This window comes from Phalacrocorax aristotelis, chromosome 1 (genome assembly GCF_949628215.1).
Source record: "Phalacrocorax aristotelis chromosome 1, bGulAri2.1, whole genome shotgun sequence".
Taxonomy (NCBI): Eukaryota; Metazoa; Chordata; class Aves; order Suliformes; family Phalacrocoracidae; genus Phalacrocorax; species Phalacrocorax aristotelis.
This window is the reverse complement of record NC_134276.1, coordinates 19,319,139-19,331,254: the sequence shown is the minus strand read 5'-3', so window position 1 is coordinate 19,331,254 and position 12,116 is coordinate 19,319,139. Positions and strand designations below refer to the sequence as shown.

At 42.1% G+C, this 12,116-nt stretch overlaps 1 long non-coding RNA gene across 1 annotated transcript; it reads right to left on the bottom strand.

Annotated features, from left to right (window-relative positions):
- Positions 1–287: 287 nt before the first annotated feature.
- Positions 288–6,006, bottom strand: LOC142052065 (uncharacterized). The gene is made up of 3 exons (XR_012658696.1): positions 5,919–6,006; positions 4,335–4,394; positions 288–479 (listed from the first exon to the last, which is right to left on the bottom strand). It is a non-coding gene; the product is annotated as an uncharacterized LOC142052065 (long non-coding RNA).
- Positions 6,007–12,116: the final 6,110 nt, after the last annotated feature.

Below are 12,116 nucleotides of genomic sequence, written 5' to 3'. Positions count from 1 at the left end.
GAGTCCACTTTTTACTGCATCCTAGTAGCTAGACCTGAAAGACCATTCAGATAAACTCCAAATGAATCTAGGAGAGTGCTATGCCTTTAAGGGGACACTGGTGACCAGGGCCAATGCTGTCAGGATGTTTCTTTTCCACTAACTCTATTAGTGAATAAAACCAGAGCTCATCACTCATATTCTACACAACGCATACGCCCCTTAAAGATGTCAAAAATTTGTATATAACAACTTTTAAAAATTTGGACTACCATTTATTATGTCTTTAGGTTTTTTGGCTAAGAGGATTGTGAGAAAGAAATGGAAAACGGATGAGCCCTAAAAGTTGAATAAAAATCTTTTTCTCCATTATGAAACGCAGCTTTTCCATTAGCTGAACTCCTCTTCTGGTGGGTCGGTTCCAGTGGCATGGATGAAATATACTTGCATTTAACACCTCTGAATGCTCCTGTGGTTGTTACTTGCAGTGATACCCAGATCTAATTTGTAGAAACAGTAGGCAAGAGAGGATAAATTCAGTCTGAACATTTTGTCCCTAAAATTATGGGCACAAAGTTAATAACATAGCTAAAACCTTAATTAATGTTATTTTCAACCCCCTTTCTGAACCAGAACTATTGACATCTCTGGTGTAATTTCCTGAATGCAACCCCACAGAAGACTTCGCCCACATGCCTCATTGTAGGAACCAGAGCACCTGAACACATCCTTATTTGTTCTGTTCAATCAACCAAATACCAGTAGCTTTGCCTCAGCAGCAATGCCTTGGTCACAATTTGTCATGCTCTGTGCACTGACTCAGTACCCTGCACCTCGTCATGAATCCAACCTTCCCTTTTCTTTCTTCAAAGCCCTCGGGGGCAAAAAGCAATTTGCTGGTAGTAGGTCTGCTTTTTTATGGATGGCGAAAATATTCTATTTATTCCTAGAGATGTACACTTAGCTTTCATGTCCTTTTCCTTTTCTTGTTAAGTAAGAAGCTATTGCAAGAGTTTCTTTTTCCCTTGGTGGATTTTTCCACATAATTAGTGAGAAATGGCAATTGCAGTGTTCACCATGTACTTGTGCTGTGGACAAGTCACATTCGAGCACTGTGAAAAATGTAGCGTCATTTCCCACTGAACATAATGAGCAATATTGTATCACCTACTGAGTGGCAATCTGTAAAACACTGACTACTCAGGAGTTGATGCAGAATGACAGTTTAGTGGTTGATGTTCTCTGTTTACTCACAAAGCCTAAATAATATAAATTTGTAGTACACAAAATTATCTATGTGGCTTAGTTTTTATTTCACAGGGTCCTTCTGGAGGGGCTGTGATGGTTTTGGTCTGTCTGAAAATGTCTATCAAACAATGTTGGGAGTGATGGCCATACAGGGCAAACTTGTGGGCTAGCTTTAGCCAGCCATCTCAGGTACTGGTAGCAGGCAAGCCATGATGCTTGTCTTGTGCTGCCTGTTTGCCCTTCGTCCCAGACTGCTGACTGAAGCTGACAGCTTTTGGGGTGCAGATAAATTCCCATTAATAGTGGAACTGAGATCAGAAACCTAGTAATTTCTAAAATTACTGCATCTTGAGAGGACTGAGATAAATAGGCATCTTGGAGGATAAAAAGCCTTCAACCCATTCAGCTAAGCCTTCCAGCGAACCCACTTACGTTTTTGTTGAGATAAAGCAGAGGAACCCTCATTGCCCTGTTTGCTGTCTCCCCAAGCCACTCAGGTAAAGCTGATGATTCAAAGTAAAGGAAGGTCATGACTAAATGATCCTTGCAGGTCCCTTCCAACTCAGGACATTCTATGATTCTATGAAAATCCTGGTCCCCCCACTGAGCAGCGTTCCTTAAACAAAGCAACAATTCATTGCTGCTACACCATGCAACATTTCCTCATTAGATGGTATGCAAGGGCACGTGTCACATGGCGTCAATGAAATAGGAGGCAAAGGTGAAAAAAAAGGTTCTCAGTCATTTACTGTTATCTGTCTGACAGCCCTAATAATATTAATTTAATAAATGATTTGATATTTTTACAGGAGGCAGTAAAAGGTCAGTTGTTCACTTTAAGAGAATGAGATTAGTGTCCCAGATGTCCAGTTGCAGTACATGTACTATGTGCAATATCCTGAGTGTAAAATCTGAGTTTAACTCTCCTGGCCAGATTCTGACTCAGGAAGAGTACAAATGCCTGATCCCATGGTCCTTTGAAAATGAGGAAATTACTCCAGTGGACTTCTGTCTAAGACAGATAAATCTCTAACATGGGTTAGTTGGGTTAACTTCAACCTCTGTTGAAGTCAGTGAAATCACTAAATATTTACCCGAGTATAGCAGAATAGGAAATCCAGCAGGTTATTTCTGCAGGTACCATAGTTCCCAAGTGTGCAAACTCTCAGCCTGGTCATAGGAGATGCTCCTTGCTATGTACTTAGAAATCAGTACAACAGAGCTTGCTTTCTACTCACGGCTTTACTCATTGAAAACTGACTGTAATGTTTAACGGCTTTCAGCCAAAGAAAAACTTTGACACCTTTATTGAGGAAGCCACTTAAACAATTACTTGTTAGGTTATATGAAATAGCATAGGAAGTCAATGGCTATTTGTTTCAAATGGAAACAGAATCAGTATCCTTTTAAACATATGTTTTTCCTAGCAGTGTCAAAGCTGTGGATGTCACGGGGCATGCTGTACTCCTAATTCCTAGATGGGAACCCCGGTGTGATATTGGACATGCTGGCCCCTTTTCTTGTGCCATTTCCTACATAGCTGAGAATTATAGCTGGAAAAAACAGTGCTGGGTGGCTCCTTACAGGTCACCTACAGTTGTTATTTTACCCAAGGAAAAATGAACTCCATCTATGCCATCCCTGAGACATGTTTCTCCATTTTGTTCTTAAGGATGATGAGGATGGGCAGGGGTCACCTGAGGTCTCATGTGCTCTGAGCAGGTTGTGGGTATCTTCCACAGCTTTTCTGCCCACTCACCTCCAGTTTATTCACTCACAGGATGATTTGTGTCATTTTGCAAGAGTTTGGCTTCTCTCCATCCTGCGCTTCTCTCTAACTATACCCTTTCCTGAGCAGTGCTTCATCTTTCTTTCTGTGTATGTGTGTCTCTAACTAGGAATTACAGAAGTATGGAAGTATATCCATTATGCTAAGGAAAACCAGAAATATTTTCTTCTGATTTTGTTGGGTTTTTTTTTTTCTGTTTCTGTTTTTGTGGTTTTTGTTGAAAAGTATTTCAACACAGGAGTTTCGGAAAGAAGGACAGCACTTTTCATCTTGGTTTGGTTAATTCATAGCAAAGTCCCCAGCTATACTAATTCAGAGCTGTTATCATGCCTCTTGGTTGTCTGGATAATACAAATTAGCTGAATGCTATGTGGCTGGATACATCACTGGCATGTCCTCCATGGTAGGAGGGACATGGGAAGTGACTTAGCTTTTTACTCAGGTATAAGCCTGGCCTAGCCACCCTAAGTCTGAAATAAGAAGAGAAAGTGGTACTTGCAGCTGGTTCAATAGATGAATAAAGAATTTTAGCATTTGTAGCTAAAATTCAACACTGTCCACTTGCAGTAGATGTATGAAGACAATCAAACCCAGAGAAAATGGTATTATTTATAGGAAAGTGTCACAGGTGGAACAGATTAACTGTGAGATCATGGCCACATCTTTTTAAAACTCAGTAGCAGATCTACATTTCAAATGGTAGTTTCTTTCTGTTTTCTCCCAGCTTAATTTCATCGGGGCTAAATTCCTGTTTTCAGGATGATTTGCACAGATGGATTATCTGGCAGAACGTAATAGAGACTCCTGAAAGAATAAGATTTCTGTAGCTGGTTGCCATAATTCACAGTATATTTAAGGCAGTAAAAATCTGCAGCAGAGGGAAAATGGAGACAAAAATATGGGAAGCAGAAGAAATGATGCCAAGGTCACTACAAGATCATTGAAGTAATGAGAAGGAGATGCATTGATTTCCATACCCTTTGGATTGGGCCCATAGGAGACAATTTATGAGAGTCCCTGGGCATTGGGGTGAGTTTGTCTCTGCAGTTTATTACTTGTAGTGGGATTGTAGCAGGAATGAATTTAACAGAGTCATCAACCTCGCATATAGCTCTCTTCATTTGTACTCTACGTGCTGTCCCTTCACTCCTTATATTTCACTGTTCCTCCTCTGCATCCTGATTTTGCAACACATGGAGTAAGAGGCAGCTGCCTTTCAAGTGAGTCTGGAGTGGGGTGGTGAGGGCTGGTCTAATTAATGTGCTGTGGGAAAGGAGGGCAGGTCAAGGGAGGAGAGGTGGCACCAGGGAAAGTTTACCTCAGAGTTCCCTGTGTGAGGGCTGCGCTCGCTATCAACTTCTCGTGGTGTTCCCTGCACCTGTGAAAATAGTGGAAAATAGAGTTTCTCCAGGCCTTTTGGACCCCTGGGTGTTGCTAAGCCCTTGAGAAATAGAACTCCACAGAGGCCACTCCAGCTTCTTCAGCAAGATAGAAAAGACATAATTGCCCAGCATTCAGGGCAGGACTTAGTTCAAGATCACAAAACCTGAATGTAGGGGTCTGAGAGCTCTAGTGCCAAGGATTCCATCATGAGCAATGGCATCCCAGCTGAGACATCCCTGGGGTGGAGGAAGCTGCTCTGCAGCCAGGCACTAAAGACCTGCATGCCTCGTTGGGTGCCTGCACATGGTGTCGTTTAAGCTGCTTGGCTTCCAGCAGGCCATGGTCCCCTGTAGGTCATGGGGCTGTCTGCCAGCCCTGTGTGGAAGTCTTGAGTGTCCCATGGCATCCCAAACAGCACTGAACCCTCATATATATAAAACTGAATCAAGCAGTAGGTAAATACACCAGGGTGAACTCAATTATTCTCTGGGGTCTGCTGGCTGTTCTTCTTCAGGATTCAATCTAGTTGTCTGCACATAGATGCCTAGTCCTGACTGAGATGTCCTTGTGTATCCAAGACATCCATGTGGGCTGGCGCATATGGCACAGGACCTACAGGAGATTAATGCCCTTTTTATCAGCAGCTGGGGACCAGACATGTCAGATGGCACTCAACACTTGTCTGAATGGAGTCCTATATCTCCACTGACCACAGTGGGCCTTAGGTGCCTAACTCACACGTAGACATCTCTAAGTACAGGCCTAAATGGATACTCTGCTACTAACTGCTACTCTGGGTTAACTACCCTTATCTGCTTAGCTAACCATACCTTGAGACAAGGGCATCAGCTGGTAAACCCAGAAGGCACTTTCACTAAACGAACCTTGTCGTGACTGCAGAGTCCATCCTTACGTTTGAACAAAGGAGGCAAAAATAATAGAATTATAGACCAGAACTTCTATTCTTTACTTAGGCAAAACAACATTCAGGGTTGTTGGCAGTGCTGGTGAAGAGCATTACTTCATATTGAATAATTACTTAATACTGTGTAATCATTTTAAGATATTGCAGTCATTTCCCAGGAACTAATCTCTAACCACAGAGAATGATAAATTGACTGACATTCATTGATTTGTTTGTGACAGTGTTTAAAAAGTAGAAGTTATTAAAGCACTGTTTTGATCAACATGACTTCACTGATTGTATATCTCATCTATCTCACTAGGTTGATTTCCTTCTATGTTATTAACTCTGAAACTTTGCTTCTTCTAGCAAAGAGTTATTTCTAAATCCAGTATTTCCATTATGCAGTTAATTCCATCTGTTTTTTGCACATATGCTTGTTACAGCTGAAAAGTCAGTGTTGGCAACATGGTATTATGTGAAGTGCCAAGTATAGGAGATAAGGTACCCAAAACTGCTGACTGATTAGTGGTAGACTCCCCTCATACACTGCAATCATGCTGGAGAAATCAATGTCACCAGGGAACAATGCCACCCAAGACATTTTCTCCATACCTCAGGACCCCCTCTGTGGGATCTGTGTGTGTAGAGCATCGAAGTCATGGCAGGCAGACTTCACCTCACTTCAGTCATCTAGGAGTAAGGTCAAGGCTAAGCTTATGTAATAGCCTCTTTCAACGGCCAGAGAGGCAGAGGAAAGCATTTCAAAGGGTGATTCACTTCCCCCATTGGCTAGAGAGGGAACTTAATCATTAACTGAGGCTGGATACCTAACTTTTAGACAGCCGAAGTTGTGACATGAATACCTCCAAAGTCTTAAATCTGTAGGAACATTTGCAACAGCTCTGGAGCCTTTTGCTCAGTGTTCAGAAAATTGCTGCATCTGCTGTGATTTTAAGTGAAGGCCTATTGTCAGTTAAATTGAGGCTTCAGTAATAAGCCTGACATTTAAAATTGTGTTAATGAATTGAAAGACCTGGAGAGACCATTTAAAATTACAAGCCTTTCTAGCTGTGCACTGCATAACTAATGCTGGTCTGGTTACTAATTTCTGCGTGGTTTAGCAGAGTACTCAGCCTATTATCTTACTCATTTCATCTGGAGCAGAAATCAAGACTGACAAGTACCACTGCACATATCATTATCAATCACTGCCACTCTTTCTGCAGTTGCCGTAATGGTACTTCATTACTTGTATCAACCTCTTGTATTCCAGGTTTTAAATAAAATTATCTTAGTTTTAAAAGTATTAGTGGAGAGGCTAGTTTGGACTTTGGCATTTCTGGAGACTGTTTAATGGTGAAAACAGACAGCCAAATGGAGAAAGCTTACAATTTTTTTCTTCTATCTGATATTAACTTTTTCTAAGTGTTATTTTAACATCTATTTTCTATTCTAATGGATCATATGTGATGGACTGTATTTTGATCATCACCTCTGATTTTAGAGATTTTAGAGTTAGGTTTGAATCTCCTAAAAGGCCATTTTTTAGTCATACAAGCCTCCAGCTTCTTTTCAATGGCACCAAGAATCTTAATTTTCCACTTTCGGGTTCCCTTTACAAATCCAGAGTCATTGGTTTAAATAAGAAAACATAACAGAAGTACTAAAAAATGGACAGTTGTTACCAAGTGTGCCCTACATTTCATTATGGTTACAAAGCATTTTTAGAGTCTTTGGAATGATCAAATACTAAAATGCAAATCTTGGCCAGTATCTTTCAAAGATGACAAATCATTCGGGACATCTTATTTCTTAATAAGAAATAAGGTGTCTGTGACACCTTGAACAAAATTGCTAGATTTGACAAGTGTGCAAATTCCCAACATCTAAAAATCAATTTCTTGCATTGAGTTGAATTAAAACTCGAGAAACATTGACCGCTAAATATACTGATCTTATGTTTAGGAGGAAAAAGGTGTGCTTCTTCCTTCCCATACTATTTGTTCTATCAATCTGGTTAATGAGCAATCTTGGCTTAGATAGAGATTTTCTGTACAAGTTTTCTTTTGATCTTGAATATTAAATTTGGCTCTGGCAAGTAACACCAGTAAGAATTTAAATATGCATATTTGGGCTTTCAAGGTTTGGTTTTGTATTTGTCCCTTTTATCTGGTGCCAAGAAGTCTTTTATTGCAGAATTATTTCTTACTCCTTTCCAATGAGTATCTAAAATTCTACCTATGGCAGGGAATGATTTCCCTTTTGATAGGTGTGTTTCCAATATCTTCTGCCCATTTCCCCTTCACATCCCTGTTGCAGTGACATAATTTTGCACTTCTGATAAACATCAATAGTATTTCCAGTTTTCCAAATGCCATATCAAGAATCTGATTATCTCAAAGCTGAAGAAACAGGTGGCTCATCTTCACAAGCTGCTTTATCCAGTTCAGAGACTATAGTTGTGATATTAAGTTGATTAAGGCTGTTTATGATTCAATCTCATATCCAGGGCTTAAGTTTTTCTTCAATGAGAGGAAGAAGAAATCCACCACCCATGACTCCAAAGAGTATCTCTTATCAGAAAGACCTGTAATTGGAAAGACATATGGCCTATTATTTAGCTTTCTTCTTTTTTTGATGTGTAAGTCTGAGAGCTCCATCAGACACTGCTTCTTTTCTTTTTCCCTGTTGCTGCTAGTAGCTGATGGGATCCTCATCTTCTGATGCCAAGCTCAGTTTTTGGTGGGAGGACTTTTTTCTCCTTTGATTACAGGTGAACCTCAGACAGCTCAGGACTTGGCCAGCTTGCTGCCTGCTTCAAAGCCTGTAGCTGGCCACTATTCCCTCTAAGACTGAAAGCAGCAGCATTCCCATCACATGCCATTCCCTTGCATACCTGAGATGATGGCTGATGGGCATTTTTGGTGCAGAACAGCTTGGTGGGGAGTGCAGATGTGGCAATGTTCTTGCCCTCAGGTGTGAAGGGACTCTGCTGTCTCCTGAGTGAACAGAGCTTGAAAGGGTTGAGATTTGGGAGACTGTGAGAGACTTTATGGTAGGCAAAAGCATGCCACTCTCTCTCTCTTCTTGAGCTTTTCTGCCTTTTCCCACTGCCCTGTAATGCATCCTGGAATAAAAGTAACTGTGCAGGAACAGTCAGTCAGAAATACCTACTCTTGGATTAGCCTCAGGAATCAGGAAGTCAATCTTAAGGAAATCAAATAATCAGGAAAATCAATAATATTTTTTTTCTGATTTTGGATCAGGAAGCTTTGTGCCATCTGCAGATCAGGTTGTGTATCCAGTTTCAGATCCAGTTTCTCAAGGTGGCCCTCAGATACTGAGGTCACCAGAATTAGTGACTGCTCTTTAAAATGTGGACACTAATCCCAAATGCTTCACACTGAGATTGGAGTATGCACAACTGAGATTCAGTGGAAGAGACATGAATATTAAGAGATTAAGAGATGACTTAGTGGATTTGTGTGCTGTTACTCAGAGAGCATCACTAAAGTCGACATATAGTTTCAGCTTAGTTGTGGAATTTTCATAATTATGTGAATGAAGAAGTAACAAATGGTTTGCTAGACATTGCAATGAGCACATCCCTTGGAAGCCCATGTGCAGGACTCACTGAATTAAATTGTGTTTTAAGCATTAAACTGACAGCTGCTAAGCAATTAAAAGAAAGATGCCTATTCTCAAGTGCTGACAGAAAGAATATAGTCAACATCTTTAAAAAAAGTACCATTACAGCATACTTTGTGACAGGTTTCAGTCCCTTACTCTTCATGAATTATTAGCAAGTTTGACAATGTAGGAAGCCTTTGATGAAACCGGTCCAGTGCTTCAACATTGCCCCAAAATGGCAGGCAGGAATTCTGGAAAAATATGAAAAAAAATTTCCTCCCTGCTTTGGACCACAGTGAGGGAGGGTGTAGTTGCTGTTCCCACATAATTTTCAGCATTTTTCTATTTGTAGTAATGGAACCTTTTCCTTTTTTTAAAAATCACAAAGGAGCCAAGGCAGTTGTTTATAGGAACACTTTTTATACAGGCTGACAAGAAGACGGGCTCTAGCTGCTGCAGTTGATGCAAAGCCTCCCACTGAGCCTGATGTCCTGCACTGGCGTGTGAGCATGAGCCCTGGCATTGCCTGGGAGCTAAATGCCCAGCCAGCAGGCACCCACCAGAGACACTCCTGTATCTTTTTTGTTGTCACAGCCTTTGATCATGGAGACACATCCTGGCAGCATCTTGACAAGATAATGGGTCTATCTGCCTGTTAGGTCCAAGATATGTTTTTTCTACTCATTTTCACAATGCCTTACTTTATTGGGTTTGCATGGCAAGATTTTGGTAGTGTGGGGGCTACAGGGGTGGCTTCTGTGACAAGCTGCTGGAAGATTCCCCTGTGTCCAGTAGAGCCAGTGCCAGATGGCTGCAAGACAGACTTGCTGCTGGCCAAGGCCGAACCCATCAGTGATGGTGGTAGCACCCCTGGGATAACAGATTTAAGAAGGGGGAGGCAAAAAATACCTGCACAATTGCAGCCGGAGAGAGTGAGAGTATGTGAGATGAACAACCCTGCAGACAGCAGGGTCAGTTAAGAAGGAGCAGGATGAGATGCTCCAGGCACTGGAGCAGAGATTCCCCTGCAGCCCGTAGTGAAGACCATGGTGAGGCAGGCTGTCCCCCTGCAGCCCATGGAGGTTTACAGTGGAGCAGATACCCACCTGCAGCCTGTGGAGGACCCCACGCTGGAGCAGGTGGATGCCTGAAGGAGGTTCTGACCCTGTGGGAAGCCCCCAGTGGAGCAGGCTCCTGGCAGGACCTGTGGACCCATAGAGAGAAGAGCCCACACTGGAGCAGGCTTGCTGGCAGGACTTGTGACCCTATGGGGGATCCACGCTGGAGCAGTTTGTGAAGAGCTGTAACCTGTGGGAAGGACTCATGTTGGAAAGATTCATGGAGGATTGTCTCCCGTGGGAGGGACTCTACACTGGAGCAGGGGAAGAGTGTGAGGAATCCTCCTCCTGAGGAGGAAGGAGCAGCAGAGACAACGTGTGATGAACTGATCACAACCCCCATTCCCCGTCCCCCTGTGCTGCTGAGGGGAGGAGGTAGAGAAATTGGAATTGAAGATAAGCCCGGGAAGAAGGGAGGGATGGGGGAAAGGTGTTTTAAGATTTAGGGTTTTTTTTTCATATTACCCTACTCTGATTTGATTGGTAATAAATTAATTTCTGCAAGTTGTGTCTGTTTTGCCCTTGATGGTAATTGGTGAGTGATCTCTCCCTGTCCTTATCTTGACCCATGAGCTTTTAATTATATTTTCTCTCCCCTGTCCAGCTGAAGAGGGGGAGTGATAGAGCGGCCTTGGTGGGCACCTGCCATCCAGCCAGGGTCAACCCACCACACTTATAATAATTGTGCCTCTTCCCTTCTCTCCCTGTCATTTATTTGGTGAAATAACAGGGTATGTAGCTGTCCTTTTGAAGAAAGCCCCTTTCCTACTTCTGAAGAAAAACAGATGCTATTTTGGGATAACTTTCCAGTGCTAAACCCTAGTCTGAAGAGGCTGACGGTTCACAGGACACATATAAATGCTACCCACTGTTCATCACCTCTCGCTGTTATACAGTCTCTCAAACCTGATAAACACTTCTAGGGCTTTGTCATATTCTCTTTGTTCAGGTACATGAACAGTCTTTTGTAAGATAACACGTAATTGATATAGCTTGACTTTCATTGTACTGCAGATTTAAATCCCCATGGAGGATCCTAGTTTATCAGAGGTGAGAAGTCTTCCATTTTGGGAAAAAGGGCTCAGTTCAGTACAAAGTGCTTTCTAGTGAGGCTAAGGGGGAAAAATAAACAAAACTAATTTAAAGAAAAACTAAAACTGGGAATAAAAAAATGTTTGTCATCAAGACTTTGAGGCAAATAATAATAAAAAAAAAAATCTCTTCTAGGCCAGCAGACCCAGGCTGCTGCAGGAGAAAACAGTTTAGTGGCAGAAACACAGCAAGCTGTCAGAAGGGGTAATTATCCTGTAGGTAGATCCCTTCTATCCAGTGTGCACTCTGTAGCCACATGCACTGGAGATACTCCCTTTGGGAGTGCCATAGGGAATTTCATCCCATGGATGGGAAGAAGCAAGCTAAAATGGAAGATACTTTGGCTGTCAAGCATGTAGATAACTGGGTTTGTGATGCCTGCTGGGCACAATACTGGGAGATCTCATAGACCTCTACAAAGACTTGTAGGCAGTACCTGTATGATGGTCTGCCTTTTCCCAATACACCTCAAGAGACTAGAGGCCTGGGGGATCTGCCACCACTGCACCAGCAAACATCATGAGCTCAGTTATGAAGGAGGAGTAGAAGCATTGGAGGTGAAATGGAAGCTGGTAGGTGGGAGGATAAGCACCAGGACCCCATGGCCATTCTAGCTGAAATGCTCCCGATGCCATGTGACAGTACAGAAAGACCAAAAATCAGTCTCAGGTTGTGATTTAGGAAATGGGAAAAAGAAATGATGTAGAGTTCACACTCAGTGGAAACTCTTGAGAGGTCTCGCATCTTCAGCTGAATGGTAGTATAGAGACTGATAACCCAGGACAGAAACTAAAGATCAGCCTGAAGAAAAAATGTCCTATTTAAACACGGTGCGTGGACACATACACATGCACACACACACACAAAAGTTATGCTATCAAGGGGTCTGTGCTTCCCTTGAAATGCTAGAAGTGTAAAAGCTAAAATCAGGGAACAGATATATTTGCTTTTAAATTTGGAAGTTGACATA